At 42.8% G+C, this 16,177-nt stretch overlaps 2 non-coding genes and 1 pseudogene across 2 annotated transcripts; 2 read left to right on the top strand and 1 right to left on the bottom strand.

Annotated features, from left to right (window-relative positions):
- Window positions 1-805: 805 nt before the first annotated feature.
- LOC103665087 lies at window positions 806-1,411 on the bottom strand (annotated as a pseudogene).
- A 7,688-nt stretch (window positions 1,412-9,099) lies between these two features.
- Window positions 9,100-9,171, top strand: TRNAP-CGG. Its single transcript has one exon. It is a non-coding gene; the product is annotated as a tRNA-Pro (tRNA).
- Window positions 9,172-15,056: 5,885 nt separating this feature from the next.
- Window positions 15,057-15,138, top strand: TRNAS-GCU. Its single transcript has one exon. It is a non-coding gene; the product is annotated as a tRNA-Ser (tRNA).
- The last annotated feature ends 1,039 nt before the right edge of the window (window positions 15,139-16,177 follow it).

The raw sequence follows: 16,177 nt of genomic DNA, 5'->3' as shown, positions 1-16,177 counted from the left end.
CCTAGAAGGGAAAAAAAAAATGTCTACTTGAATGACTTTCAGTCAAGAAAACACCATGTCCACATAGTCTGGTAGATTAGTGTTCTATTGCTATATAACAAACTATCACATTTAATGACTTAAAATAACACAAATTTATTATCTCATAGTTTCAGCAGGTCAGGAATGTGGCTTAGCTGTATCTTCTGCTTCGTGTTTTACCAGAGTAAATTCACAATGTCAGCTAAGGCTGCAATTTCATCTGAGGCTCTTCCGGGCACACTTGATTGTTGGTAAACTTCAGTTCCTTGTTGTTTTAGAACCCAGACTCTTGGTTTCTAGAGGCACCCCCGCCACGTGACCCTCTTCATAAGCAGTTCACATCATAGGTGTTTATTTTCTTCAAAGCCAGCAGGAGAGCCCCTCTTACTCTGAATATGTCTCTTTTGGACCCTTGTCCAGAGTGCTTACCTGATTAGGTCAGACCCATCCAGGATCACCTGTCATCCTCTTTGTCATTGTTGTTGTTTAGTTTTTATTTCATAATCACAAACTTAACTTTGCAATCCAGCTAGACTTGCAGGAGAGTAAGGAAAATACGGAGCCCATAGAATTGCAGCGAGAGGAGCGCCTGGGTGGCTCAGTCGTTCAGCATCTGCCTTCGGCTCAGGGCGTGATCCCGGCGTTCTGGGATCAAGCCCCACATCAGGCTCCTCCGCTGGGAGCCTGCTTCTTCCTCTCCCACTCCCCCTGCTTGTGTTCCCTCTCTCGCTGGCTGTCTCTCTGTCAAATAAATAAATAAAATCTTAAAAAAAAAAAAAAAGAATTGCAGCAAGAGCACAAAGAGTATAGGACGTTCGAGCAGATGGGGGTGAAGGGGTGCTCTCCTGAGCTATAGAAGGAATAGTCCGGTGGTTTAGATAAAACACAAGTCAAATTTACTAGGTTTGTCCACAGTCAGCAGTGGTGATCTTCTTGCTGGTCTTGCCTTTTCCTGGACCCAAAGTGCTCCATATTTCACAACATCCCTGCCCCCTCTCACCTTGCCAAAGACCACACGCTTGCCATCTCACTCAGTGTTGGCAATGCAGATGAAAAACTGGGAACCGTTCATGTTCGGTCCAGCATTTGCCATGGATGAGATGCCAGGACCCGCATGCTTCAGGATGAGATGCTCATCCTTAAACTTCTCCCCACAGATGGAGTTATTGCCAGTGCCATTGTGGTGTGTGAAGTCACCGCCCTGGCACATAAATCCCGAAATAATCCTGTGAAAGCAGGAACCTTTAGAACCAAGTCCTTTCTCCCCATGGCTCAGAGCACAAAAGTTTTCTGCTCTCTTTGGAATTTTGTCTGCAAACAGCTTGAAGGAGACTTGGTCCAAGGGCCTGCTCTCCAGTGTGACGTTGAAGAACACAGTGGAGTTGACCATGGCTGGGCCCCACAGGTGGCTTAGGGACGGCAGCATCTGCAAGGCCTAATGTCTCCTTTTTTATTATTATTAACTCAAGGCCAATTGATTAGGAACCTTAATTACATCTGAAAAATCCCTTCTACGTTGTCGCATAATGTAATCCAATCAGGGCAGTGTAGGGGCCAAGGGCAGGTTGTCCCAAAATGTACCACAGTCACATACTGATTATTTTGAATTGAAGCTATTAGGGAAACAGCCAGTGCGTGGACCTCAGACCCTCTGTGGTCTCCCTGAAAGCAGGAAATAAATCTTTCCTATGAAAGATACTCACCCTGTACTAAGAAGTAAAGAGAAATTCTTGTCACCAGACGTGGAAAATTTAAGAGCCGAGAAGGCTGTATAAACAACTCTGTTATGTTTTTACTAACCCACTATCTTAATCCAAATTCCCCTTAGAATTCCTTACTCAGTAAAGCTCCCAAATGTTGTTTTCTTTATCCTGTCAATTCCTCAGAAATGTATTGTTTCTTTTTCTAAAAAGAATAAAAACCACCCGCCTTGGTCATTTCTTTAGGTCTCCATTTCATTATCCGTCCTCCAGGCATATGTAATAAAACTTTGTGTTTTCTTCTCCTGTTAATCTGTCTCACATCAATTTAACTTTTAAACCAGCTGGAAGACCTTGAAAGGAAGAATTTTTCCTTCCCCACAATAGTGAAATTCCCCTGTATTCAGAGGTCCTCCCCATATTCAAGGAGAGAAGATTATACAAGGTCTGCACACCAGAGAAAAAGGAACTACGGCGGTCATCACAGAATTCTGCCCATATTCCTTATTATAGTTCCCCTTTCTCTAGTTTATTGTTTTCAAATCAAATAATCTAAATCTCAAAATTTATTTTGTTGACAGTGTTGGAAGCATGAGAGATAGGAAGTAGGGCTGGTTGTATATTCTTTCCCACTGAAAGAAGTTAGATGGGAACTCGGTGGGAAGGGAAGAAGAGCACGGGCAATTCAGCAACAGACGGAAAAATGACTCTGTGCTGTTCAGTCAGGACAGCCAATATTCTGGGACAGTGAGTGGAACGGAGACATGGGAGATACTCTTGGCTTACCACTGCTAATGTTTTCATTTTATAGCTATGTACAGTTTGCAAAGATTCGTTGAGCTGTGTATGTAAGCTATATACAGTTTTCTTCATGTATGTTTTACCTCAATGAAAATAAAACGTTAAGTACCTGGACTATGGAAATTCTTTCCGAGCATTCATATGCCTGAATACAACTGCTGCTGACGGAAGAGGCTCCATATCGTGTAAACGTGTTTCCATCAAAATAAAAAAATTCTGCCTTCTCTTTAATGTTACTTTTTCTTCAGTGGATTATAACTTATAACAGGCTATTACAAACCCCTGAGTGGTAAAATACAGCTGAGTTGCCAGTAAAATATACTAGATCTCAGAAAGTCCTTACCTGAAAAATGGGGATGAGAATAGCGACATCATGACCTTTACAAAGGATAACAGGAGGAATGGACCAGAGCAGATGGTTCTCTGCCCAGCACCCTGTACTCGCTTGTTAATTTTACAGAAATAAATAAAGACCATTCCATGATTTATGAATTAGAACTCTGGACCCTGATTCTGACAATGAGATAAAGGTCGAACCTTTATGACTCTAATTAAATGAATTCTTCCCAAATGTTGGGCAGGTCATTGAGAGGATGTGGCCACTGGCTGACTTGTGAGCTGGACCCTGGCAACAGGTGCTCCTCACTCCCTCCCCTGTCCTTGGAATATGGGTTCTGTTAGCCTTCCCTGCTTTCAGAAGCTGTCCCAAGGATACAGCTTTGAGATAGTGAGATGGTGTTTTGACACCATCTAGACACTCTATGTGACTGAACCCAGTTAGGACCTCTATATAAACTTCTAAGATTTGGCAGGCAGGTGCAGGGGTCTACTTGTCTTCGGCCACCAAAGACAAGCCTAGTATGTATATTCTCTTGCTAATTAAAAGTGCCACCTACCAACCTGGAGAGGGCTGCCTCTGTCTCTTCCTTCAGTCTCTCCCTGCTCTCCTCAGAGGGCCCAGGTTCAGATTATGCTCAGGAAGCTCTGGAGGCTGCAAACTAACACCAAACTCTCGTTTGTTTCCAGACAAACTATTGTTTCCCCGAAACATGCATGAGTTCTGCACACCTGACCGCACCAGTGAACTGAGCAAAGTATTAGCAGTGACTAGCACTGCCCCTTGATTCCCAGCCATCCCGGGGATGATTACGGTAAATCTATGTGCCAGAGAGCAACATGCACACGAAATTTTGAACAGTTGAAATCAGTGTGTATAAAGAGGCTCGGACTTGTAATTCAGAGAAAAGACAGCTTTGTGACACCAGATTCATTAATGGGAAGACTCAATTCATTATTGCAAAGTATTTAAATTCTAAAGATATTCCTTAAGATATGCATTTGGGAGGTTTGGATTTTTCCATTGTTACCTCTCACCTTTATCAGTCACTTTTGGAAGCTATGTGATAACACAGCAGGCGGGAGACAAGAGGAGATTGGCTGTATTTCTTGAAGAATAACCAAAATAAAAATCAAGAAATACAGAGTGAGAGGAGGGATAGAAAGAAAACCGCTTCCTTGGAGTTTTATGCTGTTGTAGCCACTACCTGTCCCAAAGAATTCATAGAATGTTCAGTGGTGGAAACAATTTCAGAGTTGTAATTTGTAATATGGTACCTACTATCACTCAGGCTAGGACTTAACCTTATGTTTAAAAGGCAGACAAAGTAACCTCGGAGGAGAGTAACTCCCTGCTCTCAATCCAGCCCACATCTCCTCACATACATCCCAGGAAAGACAGGGACATACTTCAGAGAAACCACGGTGTTGTAGCAGATGGCACAGGAAAATTCCTTGGCAGAGGTGAACGGCTTCCTTGTGGAGCGGGGGCAAATGAGCTGCAGTCTGGCCGACGTGGTAAACCAGAAGGGTCTGCCACGTGGCATGGCCATTCTCACCTCGCATCATAGGGATCTGCACGATCAGGGAGGGGGTTTTGCTCCTATTACACATGTTCACATAGAAACACATGTTATCAAGAAAGGGAGAATCATGGGTCTAGAGGCTGGGCAGGAGACATCTGCAGGGTGCAAGCTCTATTTTAAAATGACAATAATGAAGAAATCTACACTAGAGGTGAAAGAATTTATGGATGACATTAGAATAAGGATTTAAAATAAAGCTAATACAAATTCTTAAAGTCACGAAGGAGATGGAAACCTGATGCTGGAATAAGTTACGAAGAAGAACCCGTCAGAGACACCACATATGCATAAGCAATGAATGAATTTTTTGAAAACTCAATAGACTATCAGACGAGACAATGGGCACTATACCCAAGATCAAATTAGTCAACTAGAGCATTAAGTTAAGGAACAATCTTAGCAGGCATCACATAGTATCAACAGGTAGAAACAAAGATGACTTAACAAACCCTAACAACAAATGAGTACCAGAGGGATGGAAAACAAGTAAGTGGAGAGAAAACATGTAAAGAATCAGGGCTCTTGTCCTTGGGCATCTGGCAGCTGATGGCCCCAGATCTGGAGGTGGCCTCCGTCCTTGCCTGGGTGTAATCTTGGAATCTGGGGGTGGGCATTGCCTGATCTCCGGGCTATCCAGAACAGCCATGAATTCCGCATCCTATGCCCTCCCCCTCCTAGGCTTTGGGTAATTCCAGAGCGCCCAGAATCAAAGGTATGTTTCAGTTCACTCTAGAAAGAAATGCAAACCAAAGGACAATCATGACCTGTGACCACAGGAGAAAATGAGGTCGGTGCACTGTTGTGGCTCTGAGCAGTCCATGGGTGCATCAGGCCATGGGGTGAATTGGTGTCCCGCTGTTCCCTCCAAAACTGGACTGTTAGTGGTTTCTGGGAAGAACTGGATCAGACGAATAGAAATAAAGTGTGAGATGATCAAATCAGATGGCAGCCTCACGAGATACAAGACAGGAAAACTGATGAAGATAAAGAAGTTAGAGTTGACAGAAACACCAGCTATCTCCTGGGTCTTGTCTTTGACTAAAGAAAAGTTTTCAGAAAAACATTGATTAAAAAGAACTTGATAAGAAAATTAATTGGGTTGATGAACCATCTTTCAAAGGAGCTGCCATTTCAAATTCCTCTCTCTCAATTCTACTGAAAAGCCCAAAGCTTCTAGAGCAAAGGACATATACCAGGGAGAGACACATGAAGCTTTCTTCTGCCAGCATTGCCTTATTCAGAGAAATCCTGTGAGAGACTCAGCAAGCTGGGACGCCATTCTGTAGAGAATTTGGAGACAGCTGCTTGCACTGAAGTGTCAAATCTTTGAAGGACTCCGTGCTTAGTTATAGCAGAATATAGAGATTTCAAAGTCGTAAACCAGGTGTAGTAATAATGATCCGTGCTTGGCATACAATCTGGTGTTAGGTACAATCTGCATATTGAAAAAAACCCACTGGGTGAAAACGCTGACTTGTGTCAACTGACTGGGCCCTGGGGCTCTCTAAACAATAGAAATTGAAAGGAGGCAGAAGGGCAGCTTCAGGCAAGGTTTTGTGGGGGCTTCTGCTGGAGCTCGAGGGAGGCCGCACATAAGAGTCATCAGGCTGGCTCTCTGGGGAGTTGGGGAGACTTTAAAAGAGGACTTGGTGGGAATACAGAGGACGGGGGTGCCTGGCTCCTGCACACTTAAATGTCTCACTTCCTCATGTGTCACATGTCTAATTAGCATGTTACAGCTCCACCCTTGGGTGTGATTTTTTTAGTATTATAATGAGGGAGAACTTGGGTGAAAAGTTGGCGCTGTCGTCTGTCTTGGGGCGGACTGGCTTGGTCTTGTCTTTGCGAGTCCTAACAGTCAAGAACCCTCCTTCAGTCAGCATCCTCCCTCCGCATTCCTGCAACATAGGCTACTCAAGGGCATAGAGTTTTAGCTTTTTCCTTTTATGGAGGCAGCCAAGAAATGCTGGATTTTGTAGTTGGGGTTGAGGGGACCTGACTGCAGTCTCCACTCTGTGTCACTTATGAGAAAGCAAATTTTTACGGGACTTACCAAAGAAACTGTTGGGCAATTACCTCTGGGAAAGTCAACTATAGAAAATTAATATGAATGTCACTCAAATCATTTGTCATACCACAGAGTAGATTATGAAATTTGGAATAGATTTCAAATATATTCTTTGGATAAAAATACGGATCGAAACTAGAGTTCTGAACTAACGTAAACTTTATCTTAAGTGAGTCACAGATTAGTCTACAGATAGAACTCACGTGGGAGTGGTTCTCATATAACAGATGGGAAGGATGAAAAATTTAGTAACATGAGTTACTAAGTTAAGAAGTCATCAGAAGGCCCCCAAATGTATATTAGTTGTCATTTAAATATAGTTACATTGATTAAATAGCCAAGAAGATTGTGGCTCATCTTTTTGATTCTGAAAGTGTGAAGAGAGAAAAGTTCCCTCTCTTATTTACTTGGTGCTACGATTGCTTCTTTTTCCTACCTATAAATGATAATAAACCTAGTGGTTCAGTAATATTTCCAAAGGTAATGGTATTAAGTGACAGGTATAAAGATTGTATCGGCCTACCATTACAACAGATGAGAGCTGAACCCAAACTTTACCACCATCAGGAGTCCCAAAGGAATAGTTAAAGCTATACAAGGAAACTTTTTGGTGAGAGAGATGAGAGAACATGGAATAAAATCTCAGCTGAGAACATTTAGAAAAGTGGCAGTTATAACTACCCAGATAGTCAGTTAGAGTGAGTCTCTCTAAGGACTGAAACTCTTATTTGCCTTTGGTAACCCAGGGCCTAACGTAAATCTGACACTGAGTAATTATTAAATAGAAACTTGGTGAATAAGACTTGTTTTCATTGTTAGGATATTTTATATCCATTGTCCTAACTTGTCTTCTGTAACTATATCTTCATGGTGTGCCTTCTGTTTACCAAGGAACGTGAGTTTAAGTACGAATATATAATCATGTTTGTCAACATAACTAAGCATCTTATTACATACGATCTACAAGGCCTAGTAAAATGACTGGAATATAAATTACATGTGGGTCATCTACTGTGTAAAATGATGCTCCTTTTAGCAATCTTTAAATAAGGACCTTTGTTTGGAGTCTGAGTTCTCACTGATATAAAACTAAATGAAATATTTATTATTCGCAGGGAAATTAGATTGAGAAAGGGGAAAGTATATCACACTATGGAAATGAAGAAAGAACACAAGTTTGATGTCTAGAATGTAGGTCACTCTGTGGAGGGTGTGACCCCAAGGCCATTGCATTGAGTTCAGAAATTAGTAAACTAATCTATTCAGTTGATTTCAAGATGAAGGGAAGTGCTCTTGTGAGTATCAAGGAATTGATTCTTTGGGAAATTTGGGGGTTCAGGTTGAACAATTATTTTCTACAATGAAGTATCTAAACTTTGATTTAAAGTCTTATTATAGTCCTATGTCGGGGACCCAGCTGTAAATGAATACAAGATGCTATTTCTTGAAGAGGAGAACATGTTTTCATGAAAGTGGAATGCTGTGTCTGAACCATGGCATCTGGAATGGAATTTGAGGGCAGTGAGAAATTATTATTAGTCAAAGGCAAATGTTTCAGAGAAATCAGTCAAGATCTTTTAAACTGTCAAGGTACAAAGCAAACAGTTGGATGTTAACAAGAATCACACTATTCCAACATTAAGTGAATAGGAGATGGAAAGAGGAATGCCTAGTAACGTCAGAATTATTTTAATCCACCCAGTAAATCCAAGTCAAAATGTAAAGTGAGTGCTAGTTGAAATCCACTCTCTTACAAAGGATTGACTTCTCTTCTCACATATTCAAGAAAATCATTATTTTTATTCATCTTTGTAAAAGAATTTCATTTTGGGTAAAAAATAAAAACGAACAGGCATTCTATAAATAATTACAGAATAATTGAAAGAATGAATGTAATGAGGTGAATTGTTTTTAATTTTGAAGGTACTGAATTCAGTATAGCAAAACTGAAATGTGTGTTAGTTCAATGCATACATATTTACATGGATTTAAAATGGGGTTTATAGATATCGGCTAATGACCCATGGTGAAACTATGATTTTAACCAGAAGTTCTGGTAAGTTAATAAGCTCACCTAATACGCCTCTGAAAAATGAATGTTATGGAATCGAATCAGCGGAGTTTGCCGAGATTAGGAGTTTTCATTCCGTGGAACTTCTGTTAGCTGCAAAGACTCCTTGTTAGAGCAAATGGTCTCCAAGCCTCTCAGTGATAGCAAAATCCAGCTTTCAAAAAGCATGATAGCGAGAAGAGGAAAACTCCAGAACCCGAATTTTTCTAACCGAATTTAATTAAAAGCTAAATGAAAATGCGTTCAATTACATAGACTAGTTTAGCAAAGTAGAACAAAGGAAAAAGAAAATGTCAACATTTCCTGCAGGTGACCTGTCTTTCCTACGACCAAGTGACACCATGGTGGTTTAAACCATCAACACCTGCGCACAAACAGCTCTTCAACGGTTTCATTTATGTGATTGGTGGGGGAGTACACCTTCTCAGGGAACAAATTATTTGTGAACAAAATAAAATGGAGAATTTGATTCTATGTCTTCTTATATTAAAATATGGACAGGTCTTGCACGTAGGCGGCTCGTTGGTCTAGGGGTATGATTCTCGCTTCGGGTGCGAGAGGTCCCGGGTTCAAATCCCGGACGAGCCCGCTTCCTTTTCAACCAACTGGATTTAGAGACAAGGTGGGGGGAAAAAAGTATTTTCCCAAATATTCTTGCCAAAAAGACCTGCTTTTCACCCTATGCACAAAAGCACTGTCCTCTGAGGAGGCGGGAACGCACGCCGGGATCTCCCGCATGCCGAGGCACCTAGAGCGCGGACCCGCGCCAGTTGTCCAGGGCATCCCTCCTGGGCCGCAGGGAGGAAGGCCCGGGGGCGTGGCCGGCGGGCGCGCACGCGCGTGCGCACACCTGCCGCGGGGAGGAGCGAGGGTCGGCGGCAGCCCGGATCTCACCTCCGGTCGCCTGGTCCGGAAGCGGAATTTCCGCTGTTCCAGCGCCGTGCGCTGGCGTTCCCGGCCTCGCAGCCGCTGCTGCTCCCGCCGGCCTGCCCGCTCGTGCTGCGGTCCAGTGCTGCGGGGTCACCCCGCCTCTCTCTGTTCCTGCCCCGCCCGGGTTGGCGCTCATTTATGTGCCCGTCGGCGAATGAATATTCAGCGGTTGCAGCGTGTCAGCCCGTGCCCCATGACACTGAGCAGGGGGGGGCCAAGGAATAAAAAAGGTTTCGTTTCTGCGGAATTCAGTATCACAACTAACTAAATATTCACCATTTTCATGCGTCCGAGGAGGGAAGGACAGACTTCCCATAAAAGCGTGGAGAACCAGGGAATACTGCCCGCCGGGGTTTGAACACCCGAGAGAAAAACCAGGAGCAATCCCCACCCCGTGCCCGAAACTCGCCAGTACTTTCTCCGCTGCCCCAGGAAATGCTCTCACTTAGGAATTGTTGAAAACGCTCAGGTAAATTAATGAACACAAATTTAAAAGAGAAAAAAAAAAAGATGGAGAGGAAGGTATTAATCCAACTACTTTGCTCATGCCAGCCAACTTATTTCCTTAGAATAATAACTGCTGTTTTGTGCCCTGCACTGAATGGACACGCCGCCGCCGCCGCCGCCGCCGCCACCACCACCACCACTGCAATTTCTTGCAAGGCTCAACTGGCCCAGCTCATCTTAGTATTCTGAAAGAGTGTGGTCTTTTTTACCTTCCCTTGTTTTGATCAATTTTGGAGACCTAATTAGCATTGTAAGATGCAAGTCCTTATTCAGAAGTGGTGTATAATATATTGCCTCTTTTTATACATGAAATATGAATTTATAATTTATTTGTAATATAATCTTATAATTTGCGTACATGGTGTCATTCATTAAGTTTGAAATTCAAAAGGAACTTCCTTCAAACTTTGTCCTTCAAGAATTTTCTTAGGATGCAGGAAGTCAGTTTTACACCATCTAAGCCAGAAATTGAATAATCCTCCTTCGAGACATTTTATTATCCCAAGAAGGATGAGCTAAGATACTGTCTGGTCATAAATGGCACAGGCAGATCACAGTGAAGTCCACAGTCAACAAACTGGACTCATAGTCTCAGTTTCCAGTTATTTCTAGGGCTAAATTGTAACTATAACCAGCAACCAAAGATCACTAGACATCTAAAGTAAGTGTCTAATATGAAAGAGATAAAAGTGGACTACAAAAAAATAGAGGAAAATAATTATGCAGAGAGAAGGAAACTTCTCAGGAAAGTTAATACAAAGAGTACTGTACAAAACAGTAGCTCAATTATAAAAGCCTCTTAAAACTGACATTGTGGGGGCGCCTGGGTGGCACAGCAGTTAAGCGTCTGCCTTCGGCTCAGGGCGTGATCCTGGCATTATGGGATCGAGCCCCACATCAGGCTCCTCCGCTATGAGCCTGCTTCTTCCTCTCCCTGCTTGTGTTCCCTCTCTCACTGGCTGTCTCTATCTCTGTCGAATAAATAAATAAAATCTTTTTAAAAAAAAACAAATTGTGAGAGTAGAAATGAAAAACTTAATGGAGTAACTGGAATAAATGCGAAGGACATCTTCCAGAATATTGAGTAAAAATATAAAGGGAAACTCCAGCAGTCATGCTGCCTAGTAGATACCCAAGTGAGCTGAAACATGACTACACAAAAACCTCACACAGATGCGTGTAGCAGCTTATTCATAACTGTGAAAACTTGGAAGCAACCAAAATGTCCTTCAATAAATGAATGGATGGGGTGCCTGGGCGGCTCAGTCAGTTAAGTGTCCAACTCTTGGTTTTGGCTCAGGTCATGATCTCAGGATCCTGGGATTGAGCCCCACGTCAGGCTCTGTGCTCAGTGTGGAGTCTGCTTGGGAATCTCTCCCTCTCCCTACACCCCTCCCCCGTCTGTGCTCTCTCTCTAAAATAAATAAATAAAATCTTAAAAAAGAAATAAGTGAGTGGATAAACAAACTGTGGTACATCCATACTATGGACTATTACTTAGTAAGAAAAAGAAATGAGCTATCAAGCCACAAAAAGACATAAAAAGCATATTGTTACATGAAAGAAGCCACTCTGAAAAGGATAGAGAGGGATGTAGGAATAAAGAAGTGGAGCACAGGGCAGTGAAATTATTCTGTGTGATACAGTAATGACAGGCACATGTCATTGTACATCTGTCAAAACCCATAGAGTGTGCAACACAAAGCGTGAGCCTTAATGTAAACTGGATTTTAGTTACATTGGTTCATCAGTTATAAGAAATGTACCACAATAACGTAAGATGTAAATAATAGGAGAAGCTGTAGGAGAGGGACTTTGTACTTTCCTTTTTTTTTTTTTAAGATTTTATTTATTTATTTGAAGAGGGAGACAGCCAGCGAGAGAGGGAACACAAGCAGGGGGAGTGGGAGAGGAAGAAGCAGGCTCTCAGCAGAGCAGGGACCTCGATGTGGGGCTCGATCCCAGAACCCTGGGATCACGCCCTGGGCCGAAGGCAGACGCTAAACAACTAAGCCACCCAGGCGCCCCGGAATTTTGTACTTTCCTATCAAACTTTCTGTAAACCTAGAACTGCCTTTTAAAAAAAAGTCTATTAAAAAAAATAAGCACAGTACAAATAAAAAAAAAAGTGGGGGTGGGGAAGAAAGAAATAAAAAAGTAGAGCAAACATCCTGGAGATTTAAAATCTGATGTGAAAGAAATTTCAGGAAAAAAAGAAAGCAAATAGACAACACATAAGTGAGAAAATCAATAACAAAAAAGTCAAACTAGTTTTCCAAACTGAAATATATGATTTTCCAAATTTGATGAAGTAATAGAGCTCTCAGAACAATGAATGAAAATACAAACACATGATGGCATACTTTTCAGACATTTAGGAACACTGGGGACAGAGAAATTATCCTTAGAGAAAAACTAATTACAAATGAAGTATCATTAATTAGAATGACTTCTTAATTCTAAAAAAGCAATACTGGAAGATAGAAGACAATGGAGAACTTTCAAAATCCTGAAAGAAAATACTCCCAACCTAGCATTCCATACCCAACCAACATTGAATCAAATGTTAGAGGAACATAAAAGATATTCTCTAATGCCCAAATATTCAAAAATCTGATTTCCAATGAACTCTTTTTCAGGAAGCTACTCTACAATGTGCCCCACCAAAAGGAGTAGGCAAATTAAGATAGAAAAAGACTTAGGATATGGGATATCTACCACCAGGGGAAGGGGGGAAAATGCAGAGCATGATGGTGAAGACATCGTGATGAAAACTGGATAGCAACTATAGAAATCATCGATTTCTTTCCCTTTTTTTTTGGCAAAACATATGGTTATTTGTGGTAACTTGGGGAAAAAAAACAATTCCAATGTTCATGAAAGAGAGGGGACTCCTTTTTGTGTAATGGATAATCAAAAGAAAATACTAAACTTTAAAAAATCAGTAAGTAGAAATAAAAGCATGTGTATTAGTTAGAATGTAAGTTTGTCTTTGTAACAAAGACCCCAACCTACTGTAGTTTAAAGGAAGCAGACGTTACTCATCTCTCACATAATTGTCTCAAGGTATAGTCAATCCCAGGGGGACACTTGGGCTCCATGGTGTTGGTTCCAGTATTCTACCTCATGGCTCCCTCCTTCCTATGGTGTTCCTTTGTATTTCATGGCTCCTTCATTCCTATGGTGTTTCCTTTTCCAGCAAGCAGACACAGTAGGATGAGAGAAGTAAATGGTATTTCTTTCCCCTTCTGGGCATGACCTGCAAGTTTCACCAACAGTTACTCTCGAATGCACTAGTTTAGAAGCTGGCCACATGGCCATGCTTAGCCATCAAAGAAAGGTGTGCATCGCAGGCTTCTCATGGGTGCCTATGAGCCCTACTAAATGTCCGTTTCTTGGAAGAAAGGAGCAAATATTGATGGATGACTAGCCATCTCTGCCCTAGCATAAATAGGCTGCTGGTAAAAACTAAACAACACAAACAAAAAGCCAAATGGCTGAAAATCTTTGCCTCTCTCAAGGGAGAATAAGATAAGAGGAAGAAGACCACTTTTTCATGTACACATATTTTTTAAGTACTTAAGTTTTTAAAACATGTATGGTTAACTTTGATCAAAAAGTGTTAATTAAAAAAGTAAGCTTTAAGCGGAGAACCAAGGTATGGATAAACAAATCTATCCAGGTTCAAATGAGGAAGGGCAAGAGCACTCCATGAGGGAAAAGTCTTGTTGGAAAGAGGGGAAATAGATCCTTCTTGATACAAAATCAGGAATTGGACAAGTGTGTAAAACCAGGCAGAAGGAAGTGGATGAAGCTGAGCATGAAGATCTACGCAGGTCAATGCAGCAAACACTAAAAGAGAAGGGTTTTTTCAAGTAAGAAGAGAGAATGGTTCGTTGATCCTTTCCTGCAGGACTTCTCCCATGTTCCCTGTTGTTCACCCTATGACCGATTTGCTTGGGCTTCAGGAAAAAAATCATGACCCCCTTCCTTTACGGATGCTCCCCGATCAGTCACGCACATGCTTCAGCGCTCCAGCACAGTGACTGCTCCACACTTGTCTAGATCCTGCGAGCCTCCCTGCCTTTGCTCAGGCCCCCTCCTCAGCGTGGGACACCCCCTCTCTTGGCCACCTCTAGAAAACTTGCTCTGCAAGACTCACCTTTAACATGAGCTGCTTTCCCCAGGCATTTATGATTCATTGTGATTAGTCAGAATTCAGCCCTAGCCGTGTTTATTTATGTGCATTTTATTCATTCCGTGAAACAAATGAAAAATCTAAAGAAAGCAGTTGAGATAGCTTTTTTTCACCCTTTCCCGAAATAATCTTCTCGCCGGCGCTGTCTTTTAACATTTTTAGCACCACATCCCTTGGAAAACCGAATGGAAGTTGGGCAACCTGCCCCAAGAAGATCACCCAAGAGGCACAGAAGAATGGGGGGGGGCACTCACGGTTCCTCTGAGGCGGAGGCGCAGGAGAGGAGCCCCGCGAGTTAAGGCTTCTTCTGGGCGCAGTTTCCCCCGCAGCGGCGAGGCGGTAAGGACACGGAGTAGACCCGTCGTCCCATCTCCCAGACTGTCCACGTTACCACGAATTCGCAGTCCGGACTCGCCAGGTCCCCCGCGGGCGGCTCCTCGGGGGGACCGGCTCTGGGAGCTCCTGCCCGCGGCCGGCTCGGGGGCGCCCTCGGAGCGCAGGTGCTGAGCGCGCACAGGTTCCCGCGCCGCCCGGCCACGCCCACCGCCCGCGCGCATGCGCCCCTGGGGGCCCGGCCGCCTGAGCCAGGGAACCCGACCCCCCGCCAGGCGCCGCTGTCGCCGCTGGACCCCTGTCCTGACTTCTGGGAGCGCTGAGCCCGCCTTTTCCCCTTCGCGAGTTTTCCAGTCCAGTCCTTGGCCCATTCGTGTGGGAGCCGGCCAGCTCCGTGTCCCCCGGACGTCTCCGTCCGTCCCCTAAATGTCCTTGCATTGGAGACAGCCAGGAGTTCTCGAGTGTAAACTCTGAAATAAGGTACTTAGAAGTTCCGGCGTGTCGTGACGAGGTGGCCGAGTGGTTAAGGCGATGGACTGCTAATCCATTGTGCTCTGCACGCGTGGGTTCAAGTCCCACCCTCGTCGACCTGCCATTTTAGTAAGGAGAAGAGGGAAGAAATACATCCAATTTAAGCCCATTTGCCAAAAAGGTTGACTTCGCGACTCCCTCCCTTCCCTACTTTCGGACTCTCACCACGGTAAACTGGATTCTCCCCTTTGCGGTTGGTCGGTTGTCTATGTGGGTACTTTGATGGGATCAGTTGAATGACTTCTGGTGTGCTTCCTTTCTGGTGCCTGCGGAAGGAGGGCGTGGAGCTGGGGAAGGGGCAGCGAAAATGGAAGACAGGCCAGTTGAAAAAATCTCTCTAGAAATCACAGATAGTGCCCTTTATTAACCCGCGGAGGCTGTATTATTCTACCTCTTACATGTAGATCTATAATTCACCTGGAACTAATACTTATTTATAGTGGGAGGAAAATGAATCGGAATATCTATTTATTGATCTATCATTGATCTAATGATAAATATATTCATTTTGGTATTCAAATTGTCAAACACCATTGTCGAAAAGACTATCTTTCCCCCCTTTGCTATACAAAATCACCTTTGCCATTTATATCAAGTGTCCCTATATGTGTGGTGCTTTGGAGGTTCCCACTCTCTTCATCTGCCTAGTTTGCAAGACCCCACTGTCTTGTTTACTGTAACTTTGTGGTAAGCCTCGACCCCTTGTGCCTATTCAAGACTGGCCTGTTTTCATTTGCCTTTTTGTGTTTCCATATACATTTTGGAACCATTTTGTAAATTTCTGCCCCCCAAAGGGAAGGCTGATGTAATTTTGGATAATATTGTCTTCCTGTAGATCCATTTGAATATAATAGACATCTTTAGGTATTGAATCTGACAATGAGTATTATACCCTTCAGTTATTTATGTCTTCTCTATCTCAATAGTGCCTTATATGATTTTTGTATGTGGAAATATAACCCATATTTTACTAGATATATTTTAGATATTTGTATCTAAATATCTAAATTATGCTATTAAATATGGTATATATAAATATGCTATTACATATACTATTATTTTTTAAATTTTATTGTTTATTAATTCATTTAAATC

The sequence above is a fragment of the Ursus maritimus genome, unplaced genomic scaffold, assembly GCF_017311325.1.
Source record: "Ursus maritimus isolate PB19 unplaced genomic scaffold, ASM1731132v1 scaffold_30, whole genome shotgun sequence".
Lineage (NCBI taxonomy): Eukaryota > Metazoa > Chordata > Mammalia > Carnivora > Ursidae > Ursus > Ursus maritimus.
This window is presented reverse-complemented; position numbering and strand designations above follow the sequence as displayed.